At 34.5% G+C, this 22,401-nt stretch overlaps 1 long non-coding RNA gene across 1 annotated transcript; it reads left to right on the top strand.

Moving 5' to 3' along the window:
- Positions 1 to 1,174: 1,174 nt before the first annotated feature.
- On the top strand, positions 1,175 to 22,014 carry LOC144218294 (uncharacterized). Its single transcript, XR_013331102.1, has 2 exons — positions 1,175 to 1,387; positions 20,606 to 22,014. It is a non-coding gene; the product is annotated as an uncharacterized LOC144218294 (long non-coding RNA).
- Positions 22,015 to 22,401: the final 387 nt, after the last annotated feature.

Here is a 22,401-nt window from a genome sequence, read left to right as displayed (position 1 = left end):
TTCTTAATCCTCATCACCTACTTAGCCCATCCCTTCACTCCCTCTCTTTAGTAACCATGAATTTGTTCTCTATAGTTAAGAGTCTGTTTTGTTTTGTTTTTAAAATTTTTTTTCTCTCTGGCTTTTTTTCTCCTTTGTTTGTTTTGTTTCCTAAATTCCACAAATGAGTGAAATATACAGTATTTGTCTTTCTCTGACTGGTTTGTTTCACTTATCAGTATACCCTCTAGATCTACCCATGTCATTGTCACCAGCAAGATTTCTTTCTTATGGCTAAATTATTTATAATACATACGTGTGTGTATGTGTTTATATACTTATATTATATTGCATACTAATTATATTGTATTCACTAATTCACTAATACTAATATTATATTGTATTCACACCAACAGTGCAAGAAGGTTCATTTTTCTCCACTCCTCGATACCTGTTGTTTCTTGTGTTGTTGGTTTTGGCTATTTTGACATGTGTGAAGTGATATTTCATTATAAATTTTATTTCCATTTCCCTGATGGTAAGTGATGATTAACTGATAGGGATTGCATTAAATGCGTAGAGTACTTTGGGTAGTATAGACATTTAGCAATATTTGGTCTTCCTATCCATGAGCAAGGAATATCTCTCCATTTCTTTATATCATCTTCAAGTTCTTTCATTACTGTTTTATAATTTTCAAAATACAGGTCTTTCACCTCCTTAGTTAGGTTTATTCCTAGATAACTTATTATTTTTGGCACAATTTTAAGTAGTATTGTTTTCTTAATTTCTCTTTCTGTTGCTTCATTATTGTGTATAGGAACGCAACACTTTTTTGTACATTGGTTTCTTATCCTGTGACTTTACTGAATTCATTTATCAGTTGTAGAAATTTTTTGGTGGAGTCTTTCAGGTTTTCTATATAAAGTATCATCTCATTTGCAAATAGCAATTTTTTTCCTTCTTCTTTTCCTACTTGGATGTCTTATTTCTTATTGTTGTCTGATTTCTGTGTCTAGACTCCAGCATTGTGTTGATTAAAAATGGTGAGAGTGGATATCCTTCTCTTCTTCCTGTCCTTAGGGGAAATGTTCTCAGTTTTTCCCCACTAAGGATGATGTCAGCTGTGGGTTTTTCATATACGGCCTTTTTTTTTTTTTTTTTTAAATGTTTTTTTTAATTTATTTCTAGGAGAGAGACAGAGAGCGAGACAGCATGAGCAGGGGAGGGTCAGAGAGAGAGGGAGTCACAGACTGAAACAGGCTCCAGGTTCTGAGCTGGCAGTCAGCACAGAGCCCGACGCGGGGCTCGAACCCACGAACCGCGAGATCATGACCTGAGCGAAAGTCGGACGCTTAACCGACTAAGCCACCCAGGCGCCCCCATATACGGCCTTTATTATGTTGAGGTATGTTTCCTCTAAGCCTACTTTGTTGAGTTGTTGTTGTTTTTTTTAATCACAAATGGATGTTGTACTTTGTCAAATGCTTTTCTTGCATGTACTGAAATGATCTTATGGTTCTTATCCTTCTTTTATTGATATAAGGTATCACACTGATTGATTTGTGAATATTGAGTCACTCTTGTAACCAAGGAATAAATCCCACTTGATCATGGTAAACATTTTTTCAATGTATTGTTGAATTCAGTTTGCTAATATTTTGTTGAGGATTTTTGCACCTATAGTCATCAGGGATATTGGCCTGTAGCTCTCTTTTTTAGTGGTGTTTATCTGGTTATGTTATCAGGATAATGCTGGCTTTATAGAATGAGTTTGGAAGTTTTCCCTCCTTTTATATTTTTTGGAATAGTTTAAGAAGAATAGGTATTAAGTCTCCTTTAAATGGTAAATTCACATGTGAAGCCATATGGTCCTGTACTTTTGTTTGTTGGGAGTTTTTCATTACTAATTCAATTTCTTTGCTGGTTATCAATCTGTACAAGTTTTCTATTTCTTTGTATTTCAGTTTTGGTAATTTACATGTTTCTAAAAATTTATCCATTTCTTCTGAGTTGTCCAATTTGTTGGCATATAGTTTTTTCTTTATAACCTTGTCTTAAAATTATATGTGTTTCTGTGGTGTTGGTTGTTATTTCTCTAAATCTGCATTTATAAACACCTTTTTAAATAAAACCTATTGGTTATGTTTCAAAGGTAGGCTTGCATGGGATACATATGTAATATTCTTCTTTCTGAAATGCTTTCATATTTGATAGCTATAAGACCGAAGTAACAACATTCAATATATATAAGTGAAAAGGATCCAGAGATCACAAAGTAACCAGTTCATGATGAAATGAGTTATTTTAATAAGATAACTAATTTTATGAAGCACTATCAACTATGGTTTTGTGTGAACATCATTATTCATTTTTCTATACTCTTACATAGATGTTTGGTCCATTAACTTTCTATTTCAAACATTTTGGTGGATATATATTTTTGCAGTGTAAACTCCTTAGTTTCTTCTGCAAAGCAATTCGATACAGGCCATTGCTGACATTACAATAACTCTGACTAGTCACTGTATTTTAGTACTTTAGACATTGATGATATAAATGTAAAACTAAAATGTTGACATGAGAAAACTAAGATCTTAAAAAATAAAAAGTAGAGCTGATGGGACATTATTTAGCATTCAAAAGAAAAACTTAAAAATGAAATGATGTAATTAAAATCCAAGCTGGCAAATAAAAAATGGCATGTTGTTTTCTTCTGTTGTCTGGTGTAGTGTAAATAATTATCAAAAATATTCACTCATTTGAAACAGAAGCACAAAATTGACTGGTTGGAATTCCAGATATGTGCAATAATATTACGTAGTTAATGAGAAGATGAACAAAGTATTTAGGAGTTGGGAAGGATTTATTTTTTCATATAGAAAGAAAATCTATTTTCCCGAGAGAGTTAGTGAATTTTTCATTTGCAAAAATGCAGAAATCAGCTTTCGAGCTCGAAGCAAATAGAGAAAGCTTGATCACCTACTCAGTAAAACTGGGACACTAAGAAAAGATACATTAAATATCTGTATTTCTGAGAAAGTCAGAATTGTCAGTTTCTGATGTTCAGATTTCTGCTCTTCATATACAGAGTTCCTCAACAATGACTCTATGACATTTTGCACTGAGTAATTTTTTGTTATAAAGGGAATGTCCTGTGCATTGTAGGATCTTTAACAACACCTCTAGCCTCTATCACTATTCTACGATCTGCCCAAATTATGACAGTAAAAGATATCTCTCCATTTTACTGCTCTCTTCCAGGCAAACAACATTGCCCCAGCTGAGGACTTTTTCATATAAACTGGGAACATAAAGCATTGCTTATCCATTATTTTAGGGCATTTAAGTTTTTTTCCAGTGTTTGCCTATTATGAGTAAAGCTTTTTGAAATCTCGGTTTACAAATCTTTCCATGGATAAAAATTTTTACTTCTCCTTGTATACCTAGTAAAATTATAAAGGGCTATTTTGTCTGGGACATCATCTTTCTAGCTGGTTTATGCTGAGTACTCTTCATTCTTATGTGGTCTACACAGTTTACTGCTAAATTGTCTCTTATTGCCAACCTCAGGACTCCTTTGGATTTGGCACTCTCTTTCAACTGCTTATGGGTTTCTCTTAAGAATGAGAGTCATTTTTGTTATGGCTGGTCCATGCAACACCTTGGGAAGGACAGTGGGTTTTTCAGATCCATTCATGTTCACACTCAGGCAAATGGAATATTCCTGTTCCTCCTTCAGAATGTTGAGACATAAGAACTTTACTTGGCTCACTAGGTCCTTCCCAACTATGCTCTCTTACTGATATCTTGCATTCTCCACTGGTTCTATCTGGAAAGCAAAACAAAGCAAAACAAAAAAACCAAGAACAAACACCAAAAAACAAAAACAAAACAAAACAAAACAAAAAAACAAAAACAAAAATTCTCTAGACTCACATTCAGCAAGTGTGTCTGAAACCCTTCTCTTGCCCCAGTACACCAGTATTTTCTCGATAGTTTTCTGGACCCAGAGCTCAGATATCAACAATAACTCTTCTCTCACTGTCACACTAGCTCCCTGTCCTCACCAGAAAGCGGAAAAACAGATGCATCAATCTGTGATCCAGCCTTTAAGAGTCAGGTAAACAAGTCCCTTCTGTGACCACTGCTTCTTCTCATCCACAATACTTGAGAGTGGACATTGGAAAGCAGTATAGGAGAGCCTTCTGTTACCTGACCTAGATTGCCAGAAGCCACAGTCAAGGCTCCCAAGAAAATGACCTTCATGCCAGTTTTCTCTTCCAAGGCTGGCACAAAGACATCTACTTATCAGGAAAAAAACAAAAAGAAGAAAAAAAAGTCATCCAGAACTCTGGCTTCAGGGGGATATCCATAATATATATGTATAGGTTCCCAATTTCTCTAAACATGGGAAGGGAGGAATATATTAGAATCAGTTTAATTATCCCTCTGCTGAAGCAGATTTACCATTGAGCTGTGAGTTGGGAGTAAGCTCTAGCACCTCTCTTGTAAAGATTTCAATTCAGTGAAGACTGGTGTATTTGAGGGTTGCAGAGTGTTCTAAGTGAGGAGGAAGAGTCAAATTGCTGACAGGAACCAATAAAGTATGAGCACTTATGGTAAAAGGCCAAAAGACATCACAGGAAAAAGTGGTGTGAATCTCTATAGCACATGTGGAGGAAAAATCACTTTTTTGCTTAGTTTTGTATTTATGACTTTGTATTATTTATAATATTGTCTTATAATATAACATTGTATTATTCTAATATTATCAATCCCCCCCAGCAAATTATATAAGTTTAAGGTCCTATAAAACCTGTTTTTGCTCCTGCATTGTGCAGATTCCAGTAGAGATATTTAAATAAGCAATTGCCTGGAATTTCAGAAATAAGTATGAGCTGGTAATATATATTTGGGAGTTGTCAACATATTGAGGGAACTTAAAGTTATGAATCAAAATGATATTACCAAAGGAGTAAGTATAAATAGAAAATAGGTCCAAAGAATGATCCCTCAGGCACACCCAGAATTTAGAGGCTCTGGGGAATCCAATGTTAGAGACACTTCAACAAGATGAAAAAGAGCCACTAAAGGATAGTGAAAAAAAAAAAAACAGTGAAACAGGAAAATTAGAAACGTGGTGGTTTAGATATCAGTTTCTGAAAATAAATATTTCTTTTTTTTAAAAAAATATTTGTTTTTAATTTCCTTTAGGAGAGAGAAGTGAGCTGGGGAGGGGCGGAAAGAAAGAGAATCCCAAGCAGGAACCACACTGACAGCACGGAGCCTGATGCAGGGCTCAAACTCACAAACTGGGAGCTCATGACTAGGGACAAAATCTAAGAGTCGGACACTTAACAAACTAAGCCACCCAGCACCCCAAAAATAAATGTTTCTAAGATGAAGTGACCAGCAAGGCCATGATGGTTAATATCATTAATATCAAAGATAACAACAACAACAAACAATAGATAACACACATCCCACTTACATTATGCCAAGCAGTCATCTAAGCACTTTAGGTCTGTTAAAACTCACTTAATCCTCACAGCAATTCCATGAGGCAAGTGTTAGAATATTTCCAAATTTGCAAATGAATATTCTGAGACCCAAAAGTTGAAGTGACATGCGCATGATCACACAAGTAGTAAGTCGTGGGGTCAGGACTTGCACCCAGGCCACCTGGCTCCTGAATCCACATGCTTAACCACTCTTTATAAAACCATGTCTGCCAGTGTTTGAGAACAAGTAACAACATCTGTATATTCTTTCCATGAGTTTTGCCAATGACTATTTCAGACTTGAATGTGTTCATTGTCTATGAAATCTGCTTACTTAGTACAATTATGGGTAATTTATCTCCCTCGTACAAATTAATAATTTATATGAACTCAAAAAGCAACTCCATTATATGTGTTTTTGAATCTAAGACTTTATTCCTGGGAATCACCTTTTCTCCTGACTTCACCGTCCCTTCTGTTATTGTCAGATATCTGCATTTTTGTCTAATGGTCAAACACTGACATGCCATGAAAATGTAAAGAAGGGTAGACATTGAGCTGTTGGTGAAAGATCCAGTGCACCTGCTTCTAATTAAGAGCTGGCAGTGGCTGCCAAATCCCTCTTCTACATATCTGGACAGAGGCTCTTGATACCATGTCGTCTCTCTATCCTCTGAGTTACTCCAGAACCACTGTAGCAGGGAGGGTCTTCATCCGTGTTGCAAGAGATTCTCCCCACAGGGAATCACAGGCTCTGGAGGGCTCTGCCCTCCAGCAGAGCTCAAACCATAATTGAGATTTCCTGGCAAATTCCATGTGTGGAGAATCAAACCCTGAAAAGTCTTATAGGAAAGACTTTCCATTGATTTCAGCTGTGCCTAATTCACCACAAAACTTTACAGAAGGTAATAAATCGGTTAGTGTTTTAAGATAGATTCTCCTACTACAGAGAACAAAAAACCAAAACCAAAACACACACACACACACACACACACACACGGAAGGGAGCAGATGAAATGTGTTTTCTTTGAAGGTGAAAGGAAATCTCAGCCCTTTATGTCACTTCAGATACCCCAGGCTAAACAGGGGTGGACATGACTAAGGGATGGATGGAATTCATGTTTTGCTGTGAATTTTATTTCAGTGTAGTAAAGATGATCATCTTCAGCTTATAAAACAGTCACAGAAGGAATGGGAATCAGACACTTTAAAATTATTCAGTGGCAACTGTGTGATGTGATGTGACAGAGTGTCACTAATACCTATGGCATAATCTGTATTTATAAACAGAATCTGTTCCTTGTCACAAATCCCGAAACAAATACATTTGTTTTACTGTGATTCCCCTAGGAAGAATTCCATTTGATCATCTGCCTTGGTCTTCTCTGAACAATTTTAACTGAAATAAAAGAACGGCAGTAATATTTGAACTAAAGGTCCCACTGAATTGATAAAAGAGAGTGTCAAAAAACTGATTTCCTTGAAAAATTGGAAAGATCCCCAGTGGGGTTGGGGTTGTGTGGAAATCTTGCCTCAAATAAAATGAGGGAGAAATCTCACACTTACTGGGAACAAGAAAAACAGGAATAAAACTGACTTTATTAAAATGATGTCTAGAGCATATTAAACAAACAACACCAACACCAAATTTATCTGAGAATTTTACAAAGAACAGAGTACAACATCTGGACACCGTAGTTTTGGTGTTTTCATTCCAAGAAAAACTTGCTTTGTCATCAGTTTTGCTTAACTTAATGGTGCCCATGTATGTGCCAACTTCATGGGAGTTCTTTTCTGGAGCTGATAATATGCTTTTTTTCTTTAAATTACTTATTCAATAGCCATCCTGCAACCTACAGAATTATTTCCCTAAAAAAGTGTATGACACATTTTATTTTGAAATATCCTATACTCTTAGCCTAGTTTACATCTAACATTTCAAAGTATAAATATTCTAAAGGGGAAACAATCGGTGAGGGTGGACAGGAAATAATTATTTTCTTTGCTTTTCTTTGTTGAATTGAAGGTGGGGATTGTTTACTGAGAATGAGTATCATAAAAGCATATATATGTATATTATATATGATAGATATAATATTTGCATAATATCATATATGATATGAGCAGAACAGATTTGAAAATGGGACATTTTCATACTGATAAAATATCATAAGGTAAAACGTATTATCTGTTCTATGTCTTCATTTCCTGGCTGTGGTTAGGACTATCACTTTTGATTTGGGTCTCTTCCTTGCCAGCTGTGTGACTTTGAGCTTGTTAATCGATTTGGCCCCCAGCAGTCTTGTATGTATATTTGGGACACTAACATAATTTACTTAATACAGTGGTTACTGTACCAAATGTAATAATATATATGAAGAACAAGGAAAAACATCTCTTTCATAACAAGTACTCAATACATGTTAGCTATTTTTATCCTCCTTATTAAAAGACATAGTTTAATATTATAAATACAATAAGTTTTTTGATATATATAAATTATAGTTTATTATATTTCAAATACAAATGACCTGAAGATTTAGACTGTTGTTAACCTTTTTTCTCACTTTTCTATTACATGTTTCACAGTTTTTAACTGAGCTGAATAATCTTAATAATTGAATGTTTTATCAACTAGAGTACACAAAACTAATATTGATTATGAAAAACAAGTATTCCCAAAATGAGCCAGACTTTTAGGAATGCCTTGGCTAACAGACAGTTATCCAAATTACAATTTTACAGTGGTTTTATAATATATATCATTATTATCACTTTTTAATTTTGATTATACATATGTGTGTTTTGTTCAAATGAAGAGTATCACTTAATGTTATAAGAGCTTTGGTGATAATTAATAGTTCTCCACAAAATTTCTTTAGGGTGAGACAAATCTCACTACATTAATTACTTCACAATACAGTCAATTCTCATAATTTATGGTAGTTATATTCTATAAAGTGGCTGCAAATTCTCAATTAGTACTGAATCATTGCTCCTAAGAAAAATACAGGATTAAGTTCCTGTGTGTCTCTGGTCACATCTTCAGCAACTGATCATTAAATAAGTTGTTTTATGTGTTTCTGTTTAAAGACACTTTATTTAATACACATCATTGATTCATTCACATTGAACTCACTGAACTCAATAGAAGTCAAATGCATTATAACTGCTGCCTGACGCAAGCTTATCTAATACATGTATTTTTTTCCTAAGGCACATCACAGCCTGCTTGTACTTAGGATCAGGAGACCCACTTCAACACTACGCTTGTGTGTCATTTTAAACAGCAGAACCACAAACAAAAAGCATAAAAAATGTAAAAATGTGTCATTAAATAGATCACAGAAAGAACACAAATTTACAATACGACAGGAAACTAAAAAAGTTAAAAACAGAAAAAAAAGAAGATAGTAACCTCAGCTGGGAACATGTGTGTGAGGCAACTCCAATTTCTTGCTTCTCCACTTATGTCTATAAATGACCATGGAAGTGTCATGAGTATTCATTTGGGGATTACAAATACAATTTATTGAGTAGGCAAATTTGCAAATATGGAATCCATGAATAAAGAGAGTTGACTGATTATATTTACAATGAAATTCTGCCTCCAATGGATAAGTGTGGTGGAACTGGGTCCTATTTTTCAAGTTCTCATATACTGATCATAAATGTCATGTTCTAGAAAGAATGTGAATCAACCAAGTCCAAAAACGAAATTATCTCCTTTTTTGTTTCCCTGTGAGAGTTGGGGAAAATTTGTGGATAATGCATACACATCTATTTGATGCATCTAGAAAGACATCTAATTAAAAAAATGACAATAAAAAAATGGTTTCCTTATAACACAATACCCCACATTTCTGAGCAAACACAATAGTAATAAAGAGCAGCTTTTCCTTTTAAAGTTTCGTGGTTTCAGAATGCAAATTACTGCCCTAAAAGTCTACACACATCCTAAAAGTAAATACAATGAAATATATTCTTATGGCTTGACTAGTCTCATTATGTAGTCTCCAGCCTTACTCTAGGGAACAATGGTTTACGTGACACCACGTTTTGTAGCTCTTTTCGGTCATGGAAGAAAAATAGCACAGATGTTGCCAAACTCAAAACTAAAATAAGGACAGAAGGTTCTCTGACTAGTTGATAAGGGAAAATGTCCCCAGAGAGGATATATTGACTCGCTAAACACCTTTTTGTTTCTTTATTATTTCAACTTTTTATTTACATGGTTTAAGAGGGCCATCTCAATCATAATCTAATCTACTGAGGAAGAGTTTCATTTCTTTTGTTTTTTTGGTCCTTTTTTAATACAAATAATAAATTAATAAATGTTTATTAAACTTTTTATATCATTACAAAACATTAATTCTGAAAACAGGAAGTCTTGCTTGAATGATAGACTTGTGTCATCACTAATCTCAGAGAGGCCACATCAACACCCTCAGCACCCTGTGTCCTCTCCAATAGATATGAAGGTTGTAATAGAACATATCTTTGAAATCATTGTTCATAATGTTTCCAGTGTTTTGTACATGATAAGCATTAGAGAGCTATAAAACATATGCTATTTTCAGCAAGTCTATTTTACATGACTGAAGAATTTGGAATAATCCTGCTAATTAGTAGTCTTTTATAGAGGAGAATGAAGAGATACATTGTGGAAGGAAGAAAGTTAATGCGCACTTCAGCCATTATGAAACAACTGCTACAACTTTAAAACAAAACCATTTTTGATAAACTGATATTACATATGACAACATAATAAATTGATTTTTGACAATTTGATATTATTACTTACATTAGAATAAAAACAAATATTACAGCTTTGGTTATTACCAGGCTTGAATTTTAAAAATAATAACATGAATTTTAAGAAAAAACTATTTTAGTTGTTTTCCTTAGTACAGATTGGTCAGTAGAGTGTTTCTCCTCTCAACCCCCTGGAAATAAGATTAATCTTGGCATCTCTTGTCAGAAATGCATCAGTCTCTTGGCTCAGTGTGGTATCTGGGAAGACATGGACTTGCCTCTTTGTTCATAACACGGGGGTGGAATATAGAGGAGATAGTGATGGTGTTGGCAAACTACAACTAGAGGAACAAATTGAAATACTTGTTTTGTAAGTAAACGTTTACTGGAACACAGCCCCACTCATTTCTTCATGTGTCATGAATGGCTTGTGTGCGGCTTTGTCTGTGGCTGCTTTGGTGCCAAAACAGTGGTTTCAAAAAGTTGAGCAGAGACTATACGGCTGCAAAGCTTACATTATTTACTGTCTGGACCTTTAAAGACAATTTTGCAGACTCTTAAGCTGAGGAATAAAGTGGAGGCAGCCTCAAGGCTCTTACTTTTTCCATAGAACACAGCAGGGTTCTGAGTACTAACTCTGTCACCTGCCATTCTATATTGGGTATCAAAACTCAAAATATGCATGCTTCAAACAAGAGTGTAGATTCAACAGTGATAAACACAAGGGAATTAGCAATGTCCTAATGTTGTTTGGATATTAAAATATTCAACAAATAACCTGGGCTTTCACGTGTACAAAACAGCATGTGTTTAGATAATAGGGGGATTTTTTAAGTATTTAATTTTTTCATCCTTTGCTTCCAACCTTGACACTTCTGCCTACATTCAATCCACTCTTAATGTATAATTGATCTGAATAATATGAAATCTCAAAATAAAATTTAATTTTCAGAGGAGATTTATATTTAAAGGGTTAGTAAAACCAGGATAGAACTATTTAAGTAATAATCATTAAAGTAGTCAGGGGCAAAAAAGCAATCAGTCCAACATTAATAAAAATTAGGCAATGAGCCAAAGTAAGCTCTCATTAACCAAAATAAGAAATATTTTATATTTTCCTATTTTCCTTTTATTTATTTATTTTGGTTTTTTGTTTTGTTTTTTGAAGCAGAAGAAACCTTTACTTTTTATGGCATTACAGTACATATAAAAATAATATAGATATAATAATAATAATATATACTTAAAATTCTTAAAAAGAATTTTGTAAAATAAATTAGGAAAATAAAATACTTTCAGATAGCTATGTTCCCTACAACTTTTCACATGGTCCATATCTCCAGCAGTAAGATGAGCATTAATACTTAGCTGTTATTGTTTTACGGTCTTTTAAAAGTTACCTGAAATGGGGAAGTACATCAAAGAGATAAATTTTTCACATTTTCTAAATTCCATGAAAGTTTATCAGCGATGACTAATCAATTTCTAGTTTAATTCAAACCTGAATATTCAAACAGTAAAATATATTCTGAAGTTACGTTTCATTATTTCTCTCATGCTATAAAATCAAACAAAAGTATTTATCAATAGTCATATCTTTAAATTAATGATTCTTCTAAAATTACAAGAAAAAATATATTTAGAGTAAAAAGAAAAGTACAGTTTCAAAACAGAAAAGCAAAAATGACTGTGGTGCTAAATATGCAAGGGTTCAGTGATATTAAGTGATTTGTTGCCAAATTTTAACAACCAGTTCTCCAAACACACACACACACACACACACACACACACCACAACCACTCAATTTAGTGTTTATAATTTTCACTGTACAAATAAAAAAGATATACTACACATGGTACTATACGATCAGGGAAAACTAAAATTAGCTCAGTGGTACATAGGAACTCTGTATTATTTTTGCAAGTTTTCTGTAAAACTAAAATTATTCCAAAATAAAATGTAAATTTAAAAAAGTGAGATTTGAGATAATATTCGAACAAAATAAGAATGTGAGTCTTGAGAATATTGAAGCTGGGAGCATGGGTAGAAGTATGACAGATAAAGGCAGCAAAGGCTGGTTAAGTGCCTGGGTTGTTCAAAGAACAGCAAGGAGGCAAACGTGTCTTCCTAAAAATGAGTGAGTGTGGGATCAGTAAGAAAAAAGAAGCTATTTCTTAAGTGGAGTAAGACTTGTATGTGTGTGTGTGCTTGTGTGTGTGCACATATGTGTGTTAGCCTGCATGTGCATGCTTATGTTTGTAGAAATCTCTGCCCAATATTTGCAAGATTTCAGATGATTATTTTTCTCACAGTTTCCATCACTGTCAATGTTGTTTCTCGGAAGGATTATTTCTCAGTGAAATCAAAGAAAATGGAAGAAATAATGTAGTACACTTTCATATTTATTTATAGGTGGAAATTTTAGATCATGTTTCTACCAAGTACAAGATAAAAATATTTCACTGCACTTTCCAAAATGTTCCATATCTGATGGGGCGCCTGTGTGGCTCAGTCGGTTGAGCGTCCGACTTCGGCTCAGGTCATGATCTCGCGGTTCGTGGGTTCGAGCCCGGCATCGGGCTCTGTGCTGACAGCTAGCTCAGAGCCTGGAGCCTGCTTCAGATTCTGTATCTCCCTCTCTCTCTGACCCTCCCCTGCTCACTCACTCTCTCTCTCTCTCTCTCTCTCAGAAATAAAACATTAAAAAATAAATAAAATGTTCCATATCTGATTTCATTACACTAATATTAATAATAATTATTTTGGCTATTATTCTATTTCCCAACTTAATATAAATATTTACTTACAAATTGGTATAGTTTGTTTGTACTTATTTGTCTAGTGTATAATTTAGTCATCACTTCATTATCTTCCAAGAATGCAAAAATTACCCTTCTCTTGCATTAAAAATTTTTGACAACTCTAGTATAGCACACTCTATGTTGTCAGGAAAAATGACCACTACAATCATTATAAAACTATAGTTAGAACCTGAAGATATTTTCAGAGTTGCAGAGTCTTCAGGTGTTTCTTTTCCTTGGTATTTGTGGTGCAATTAGTCATAAATCCATCTATTTGTGCTGGTATAAAAATAATGCCTTTCTCAACCTCTTTTAGAGGTTTGTTCCCCAACTGAAAATCTGCCTTGGCTAGGTGGAATTAGTATAACTTTATACTATGCCAAAAAAGCTATAGTGAAACATCTCCCTAACCACATAATACATTCAGGCCATCTGTTTCTTACTGTTTTCTGTTTCTAAACTATCAGATTATTGTTTAATCCATAAAATTATGTGTCTCTAGAGGAAAAGAACAATAAAAACTGTAAGTCAAAATTTCAATGTCATTTTACGTGTGTGTGTGTGTGTGTACACCAAAAATGTAATTAAAAAATATTTTACCTTTTGGAATTTTATCAGTGTTGAAAAGGATGGTCCATGGAGATCTTCTAGTCTAAATTTCCTACCAAACCTAAGCATCATTTTTTTTTCTAGTAATTATAGGAAGTTGTCAGTTTATTTTTCTCTCAGACCTGTGTAGGATAAAGGATTCACTACTTCATCAAGTAACATATTTAGAGGTAGATACATTGTATTTATAACTTTCTACTTCACTGACTAAAAGCATGCATCACAAACTTTTTCCAAATTGTCTGAGTTCTGTGGTCTTTAGCTACACAAATCAAATCCCACTATCCCAGGCCACGATTTCAAACAATGAAGACACATTCTCTCTTGTCTTTTCTCAATTGTCTTTTCTAGAAGTTTAACATCTTCTCACTCTTTCCTATGACTAATCCAAGCCAATTTCTGAGAAAAACACATGTCATAAAGCTGAAGATTTCAGTGATTTTTCCCAGGCACCGTCTCAGATACAAATTTAATCTTTACGCCATGTCTTACAATACTTTCTTTAACACTGACCTTGCATTCATTCAAACTAAATGCACAGACTCTTTCCAAGGTTATCAACTTCAAACATAATTCACGTTATCCACATATGAAATATTTTTTGAACATTTTTGAGCATTCAAAAGAGTCATGTATCTCTGAAGAGACATTTTATAGGAAACATCTTTGTTCTCAACCCCAGAAGGGATGTCTCACTGTTAGTAACATCCAACATACTAACCAGCCACTGCCATCTCGTTTCTTGTTCTTTTTACTCCCATCTTTCTTCCTTACCTCCATAGCTCTTCTCTATCCTTCACGTGTTGTATTGGTTTCCACTTCTGGGACCAGACCTGGAACCATATTGCACATCCAACACCCATCTAGTCATTCAGCTAAATAAGAGGACATTTCTTTCCTTTTCTTGTTTTGATCATCTGAAGATTTATTTATTTATTTTTCTTTCATAGTTTATTGTCAAGTTGGTTTCCATATAACACCCAGTGCTCATCCCAACAAGTGCCCTCTTCCATGCCCATCACCCCCTTTCCCATCTCCCCCTCTCTCATCAGCCCTCAGTTTGTTCTCAGTATTCAAGTGTCTCTCATGGTTTGCCTCCCTCCCTCTCCCCAACTATTTTTTCCCTTTCTCTTCCCTCATGTCCTCTGTTAAGTTTCTTCTGTTCCACTTATGAGTGAAAATGTATGTTATTTGTTTTTCTCTGCCTGACTTATTTCGCTCAGCATAACACCCTCGAGTTCCATCCATGTTGCTACACATGGTCAGATTTCATTGTTTCTCATTGCCATGTAGTATTCCATTGTATAGATAAACCACATCTTCTTGATCCATTCATCAGTTGATGGACATTTAGGTTCTTTCCATGATTTAGCTATTGTTGAGAGTGCCGCTATGAACATTGGGGTACATGTGCCCCAATGCATCAGCACTCCTGTATCCCTTAGGTAAATTCCTAGCAGGGCTATTGCTGGGTCATAGGGGAGTTCTATTGTTAATTTTTTGAGGAACCTACACACTGTTTTCCAGAGGCGTTGCACCAGTTTACATTCCCACCAACAATGTAGGAGGTGAGGATGTTTTTTAAACATGACCTACTTTTTTTTTTTTTTTTGAGAGACACAGAGAGCCTGTGATCAGGAGAGAGGGACAAAGGTAGAGAGAAAATCTTAAGCAGCCTCCACACTTAGCACAAAGTACCAGGCTCAATGCCAAGACCCTGAGATCATGAACTGAGCCTAAATCAAGAATTGGACACCCAAATTACTAGGAGCCACCTGGGCGTACCCCTGATCTACTATTCATAGAATGAAGTGTGTGTGTGTGTGTGTGTGTGTGTGTGTTCCACTGAAACATAATCGTCTTAACATGCCAACCCTCTGATCAGTATAGATACTTGGCATTTTGTGTGTATATGTTTGTTTTATTTTTATGTGTAACTAAATAGCTAACTCATGTGTACAAAATATAGCCCTAGGAACTTCAATTCTACTATATTGTTTAATTGTCCCAATAGCCCAGTATATTACTTTCTTTTAAAATCCTCATATGAGGGGCGCCTGGGTGGCTTAGTCGGTTGAGCGTCCGACTTTCGCTTGGGTCATGATCTCGCGGTTCGTGGGTTCGAGCCCCGCGTCGGGCTCTGTGCTGACTGCCAGCTCAGAGCCTGGAGCCTGTTTCGGTCTGTGACTCCCTCTCTCTCTGACCCTCCCCTGCTCACGCTGTCTCTCTCTCTCTCTCCTAGAAATAAATAAAACATTTAAAAAATAAAATAAAATCCTCATATGAATGAGAAAACTGTTAGGAAGCTTTTCTGGTAAGAGTTCAGGCTCTTCACTGTAATACCATACTATAGTTTTCTTAAAATCTGACAGCTAAACTGAGTCATAAATACCAAATCTATATGACCAACGCAGGGTAGGCTTGTCTATTGTTTTATATTTCAACACTTTAATTGTATTTATGAAATTAAGTTTGTGTTACAAAGTTTTAGTAGGTTATGTCAAAGTGTTGATTTACACTGAATTTGAATTGAAGTTGTGTTTTCCCTCCAGTAGTACTATCTTGGGAATTTTTCCATGAGATTATTTATTGCTAAGTGGGGTATATTTATCCAGTTTCATTCAACCCATCTTCTTTTGGAAACAATATCAATATTTTAGAAATTTTTGTCTTTCTTTTCCCAATTGTACTCCAAAATTAGTATTATTCAAATAAAATATCTGCTAGAGTCATGGTAAGATATTGAAAATATAATAGCACTCATTCTGGAATAGTGTTTCAATATTTTTTTTCTCATTGAATAAAATGCAGAACGAATAGACTTTGTAAAAAATGGCAGAAAGAATATATTCAAAATACTTCTGAACAAAATAGATTACTACATATATGACTTAAATTTCATTGTTATTTGCATTAATTTCCAGAAAGGAGTTTTGCAAAATTTGTCTCCTTGTTTAGCTGTTTCCTTTGACCTTGATACAAATGGGATTCTTTGTCTTTTTTGATTACATGCTCTGGTTTTTGTAAAGAATTTACAGTGTTGAATTTTAACACATTTGTTTAAAACTTTATATAGGTAATACCATTCTACATAAGAAATATTTCTATTGGGATAAGATATAGAGAGATATATACATATATACATGCTATATATGTATATACACACATATGAAACATGTTTAAGGACTGGGGTTAGAAAAGATAAGAAAAATTACAAATACATTTATTAAAAACATAATTTCTCTGGTTTTGATTCAATTTCAGTAAAGTATAATACATAAATCCTAGAGGGTAACCTTATCAATTCCATTGAAAGTTTCTTTAAAAAAAAAATTCGCCTGATGCACTCATATGGATTCATATAATTGACAGTGCTATGGTTATAGGTTTACATAAACAGCTACTGCTGATCTCCAGGATTAGGTTCAACAAAAAACATTGTAGGAAAGGATCCAAGGCATAGCTGAATGTACTGATACTCTAAGTGTCTGCAATAACACTCAAGGACTTAAACTGGAAACTATCCAATTTGCTTCCTCTTTTCTTATTTGCATTTTGCCAACGTATTAGACAAGCAAGAATTTGTCCAGAAGGGCTTTTTATCAAAGTAAAGTTATTTACTTTGATCTGAAAGGATGAGACAAAACCTCAAAACTAAAATTTAGTTCCATGTTTAAGCAGATACCAAGTTTTAGTGACACACTTCACGTTGGATTATGAGCTTACTACATTGTAAATAAAGACATTAAATAGTTTTAAGTATGATTATCATTGATAGTGTTATAAAATATAGTGTATTACTTAAGATTGGATTTATTCTATGCAGTTTAATTTGTTCTAGGTTGGGGATTTCAAATACAATTGGCTGCAGAGACTAGGGAGGAGTGAAAAAGACCACATGGAGATTTAAGCAGACAGGACAGTCTCAGCTTATCTAAAGGGAATAGTTGTCACCAGGTTCTAGTTCATTGTGACTATCAGAGAATTCACAGCTAGTGTTGCCAAATCTCCCAGTTTTCAAGCTAAATCAACACTTTGTGTGAGAGATCAAATTGCACTGAGACTATGAGTTGCTAGTTTTTAAACTGTGATTAAGGAAGTGCATTCCCTCCTGCAGCCTATTTTTCATAGTTCGCTGCACCTCCACCACCATTTCCATAATCCTAATAAAAATTATAAATTCATTCTGCATCTTATGTACAAACCACTTCAAACATTTTCACAACAGGTATTAATTTGAAAAAAATTGGTTTGTCTTCATTTCACAGGGAAGTATACTGTCTCTTAGGCAGGAGCAGCAGAATAGGCATCCAAACAGTTTTAGGCAAACTCTACACCATACCTGCTGACCCATCACTCCATGCTGCCTCTTCACAAATGTGCCAATCACAAAGTAGACTAACACCACTGGTGAAACCACTGATTTTTACTGACATATAACCTGCTGCAAGATACTAAAATCTGTGCATGGTCTACCACTTTGTTTTTGTTTTTCAATATTATTTATTTTGAGACAGACAGAGAGAGTGTGAGCAGTAGAGGGGCAGAGAGAGAGGGAGACAGACAATCTCAAGCAGGCTCTACGCAGTCAGCACACAGAGCCTTGAGACAAGCCACCCAGGCGCCCTTTTACCATTTAGTTCTTAAATGATTTTAACCCACTGACATTTTTGCTTCTTAATAGTGCTGGGCATGATTCAGATGTTTGCACTTGAATGTTAATTGATGCTTTGACTTCTAAAGTTGTTGTCAATTATACTGTTATTATTTCGCTCTCAGGGTATAGAAAAAGCTATGCCAGAATAAATGGTATTTAAGTAATTAATTATTAATACCCAATTTTTATGTTTTTAATAGGCTTTATTATTTGAGCAGTTTCAGGTTCATAGCAAAATTGTGCAGAAAGTACAGAGTTCCCACACATACATATTCTCCCCACTATCAACCACCTGTTACAGAGAGATACATTTGTTAAAATCAATAAACCTACAGTGACACATCATTATCACCCAAAGTCCTTATTTTATATGGGGTTCTCTCTTGGTAATGAACATTTTTTTAAGTGTATTTATTTTGAGAAAGAGAGAGAGAATGAGCAGGGGAGGGGCAGAGAGAAAGTGGCACAGAGGATCCAAAGTGGGCTCTCTGCTTGCTGACAGCAGAGAGCCTGATGCAGGGCCTGAACCTATGAGCTGGGAGATCATGACCTGAGTCAAAGTCAGAAGCTCAACCAACTGAGCAATTCAGATGCCCCTCTTGGTAGTGAACTTTCAATGGGTTTTGACAAATGTATCATGGCATGTATCCACCTGTATATTACCATACAGAACAGTTTCATTGCCCTAAAAATCCTGTGTTCTTTCATCTCTCTTTGCTTTCCCATCTCAGGGAAACCACTGTTTTTGTTTTTGTTTTTTAACTCTCCATTATTTTGTCTTTTCCAAAATGTCATGTAGTCAAAATTATATACCAAGTTGCCTTTCAGATTGGCTTCTTTCACTTAGTATTTATTTAAGGTTCCTGCCCGTTTTTTTTTTCTTTTTCTTTTTCTTTTTTTTTTAGTTTTATAGCTCATTTCTTTTCAGTGTTCAATAATATCATTTCTAGATATACAATAGTTTATCCATTCACCTCCTGGAGGATATCACGGTTGCTTCCAAGATTTTGTAACTGAAAAAGCTGCCATCCATATCCATGTGCAGGCTTTTGTGTGGACATAAGTTTTCAAATCATTTGGAAGAATAGTTGTTGGATCATGTCATAAGAGTATATTTAGTTTAAGAAACTGTAACATTGTTTTCCAAAGTGGTGTACCATTTTGCATTCCCATAAGGAATGAATGAGAGTTCCTGTTGCTGTATATCCTCACCAGTATTTGATCTTGGCAGTATTTAAGAGTTCAGCTATTTGAACAGGTGTGTGGTGTTATCTCATTGTTTTAATTTGCAATTCCCTAATGACAGATGATGCATAAAATCTTTTCATGCTTATTTCTCATTTGCATATCTTCCTCACTATTTTTAAATCAAACTGTATTATTACTGTTGAGTTTTAAGTATTTTTTGTACATTTTGGAATATAATACTTTATCAGATATGTCTTTTGAAAATAATTTCTGTCAATCTGAAGTTAATTTTCTGATCCTCTTAACAATATCTTTCACAGAACTTTTTAATATTTTGATAAAGTCCAACACATCAGTTATTTCTTTCATGGATCATGACTTTGGTGTTGTATCGAAATAGTCATTGCCAAACCCAAGATTCATTTTTTTTTTAATGCTTTTACATTTGGATGTCAAGTTGTTCCAGCATCATTTGTTGAAAGGACTATCTTTGTTCCTTTGTCAAAGCTCAGTTGACTATTTCTGGGCTCTATTTCCAAGTGTCTGTTTAATTGATCTCTTTGTCTATTCTTTCATCAATACCACATTACCTCGATTCCTGTATCTTTGCAGTAAGTCTTAAAGCCAAGTAGTGTCAATCTTTTAAATTGGTTCCTCTTCAATATTGTATTGACTATTCTGCATCTTTGGCCTCATCATATAAGATTTAGAATCAATTTTTCAATATCTACAAAGCACTTGCTGGGATATAGATTTGAAATGTATTAAATCTATAGATCAAGTTGGGAATAACTAACATCATGACAATGCTGAGTTTTCTTAACCATGAACATGGAATTGATTTCCATTTCTTTAGTTCTTTGGTTTGTTTCTCAGGGTTTAATAGTTTTCCTCACAAAGATCTTATATATGTTTTGCTAGATTTATGGCTAAGTATTTAACATTGTGGATACTAATGTAAATGGTATTGTGCTTTTAATTTCAAATTCCAACTGTTCACTGCTGGTAATGTAGGCAAATAGTTGAATTTGTATATCAGCCTTATATTTTGCAACTTTGCGATCATTTCTTAAGAGTTATAGGTGATGTGGTGATTTGTTTTTATATTTCAGAATGAAGTTTAAAGACATTGAAACAAGAAAACTTCATTTGTAGAAAAGCAAATGCTAACAACCGAGAGGAGAAGGACTGCACAGGGTTGATCCATTCTGCTAACAAAAAAAATATCATATGTACTATTCCCTGGCTCCTAATACTCTGTTCTCTTTCAAGACTGTATCTCTCCTTAGCTACTTCATGGTATCTTGAACTGTGCAATCTCTGAGTCAGTAAGAAAAATATGGATGGCCATATAAAGTATAAACAGACCTCCTAATTGAAACTTATTATTCTGGCTCTAGCAATGGTTCACAAGTCAACAAAGTAGAAAATGGCCAAGTGTCTGCAGGTGTTTCTTGTGTACCCTTATAGTCAACAATAGGCTACTGCCTTCTGACTTTTGTCCTTACTCTATTATTTTTTTTAATAAAAGGTTTAGTTTTTTTTTTTTTAATTTTCATGTCTTCCTATTGCCAGGGTTTCTATAACATCCTGACAAGTATCACCACTTGTGAGAACTCAGTAAAAATGGAAGCCTACTAACCTACAAATTGATTTTCATGAACCAGTGATATAAGGATAAAGTCCTTGCTGTGACAGGAATGCAGATATTTGTGAAAGCCACATATTTCCTATCAAATCTATAGAATAACATCTGTGCTACTTACTTAATATCCTGAAATCAAGTTTATATCACAATTTTGGCTTAAGTCAGTAATTTACTTCCTTATTTTATACTTGTCCTGCCAGTCATTGAAGGGAAAAAGTCATATAACCATTAAAATTGTTTTCAGGACAAATTCATAGTCTTCAACTTAATACGGGCTTGTAATGATGACAAGAAACACTTCTAATGTTCAGCTTTGTCACGGGTTGATTTCTCCTGAAAGTAAATTCCAGGACTGAGATTTGCATGTAGAAATAATATGAGGGGATAGTCCTAAAAACTATAACTCTGAGTGTTTTTCAGCTCTATAGCTGCAGGGCGCTTAGTGAGACCTTCATATTTTTCATTGATATGTCATCTTTTCCTCTACCATTCCCCACTAAGAAACTTCCATTCTTCTTATAACTTTCTAAAACCCAACTGTACAATGACAAGATAAGGCACTGACATCAGATACTACTCCTAACTCTGCCATTAGCTAGCCAGATGATAAATAAAATTACTTTATGTCTCTTGGGTTGAATTTTATTATCTTTAAAATTAAGGGGTGTAAATAATGATTTCATGGAAACTAAAATGTCGTGAGTGTACTTAAATAATCACAGAGAAAATGAAATAATGATATGACTCTTGTTAATATAAATTTGGGATCAGAAATAAAGGTGGTGATTGATACCTGGTAGTTCATTGTTAAATTCCCTTTATCTTGTTCATGTTCAAAAAATGCCCTAATGAAATAAACATGAAATGATGTGATTTTAAAATTGTAATTTCTATGGGACACTTGGGTGGCTCATTTGGTTGAGCATCTGACTTTGGCTCAGGTCATGATCTCACAGTTCATGAGTCTGAGCTCTGTGTTGGGCTCTGTACTGACAGTTCAGAGCCTGGAGCCTGCTTAATATTCTTTGTCTCCTACTCTCTCTGACCCTCCCACACTCACATCCTGTTTCTCTCTCTCTCTCTCCCTCTCTCAAAACTAAATAAATATTTAAAATTTAAAAATGCAACTTCTACATATTGTTTAAAAGGGTCAAGGGATAATATAAAACTAAAAGATAAATGATCATTTTCTCAATCTATATTATAATTCATATTTTGTCATATGGTCATGTAAGCATACACACAAACATATCCCAAAAT

The sequence above is a fragment of the Crocuta crocuta genome, unplaced genomic scaffold (genome assembly GCF_008692635.1).
Source record: "Crocuta crocuta isolate KB4526 unplaced genomic scaffold, BGI_CrCroc_1.0 scaffold79, whole genome shotgun sequence".
Taxonomy (NCBI): Eukaryota; Metazoa; Chordata; class Mammalia; order Carnivora; family Hyaenidae; genus Crocuta; species Crocuta crocuta.
This window is presented reverse-complemented; position numbering and strand designations above follow the sequence as displayed.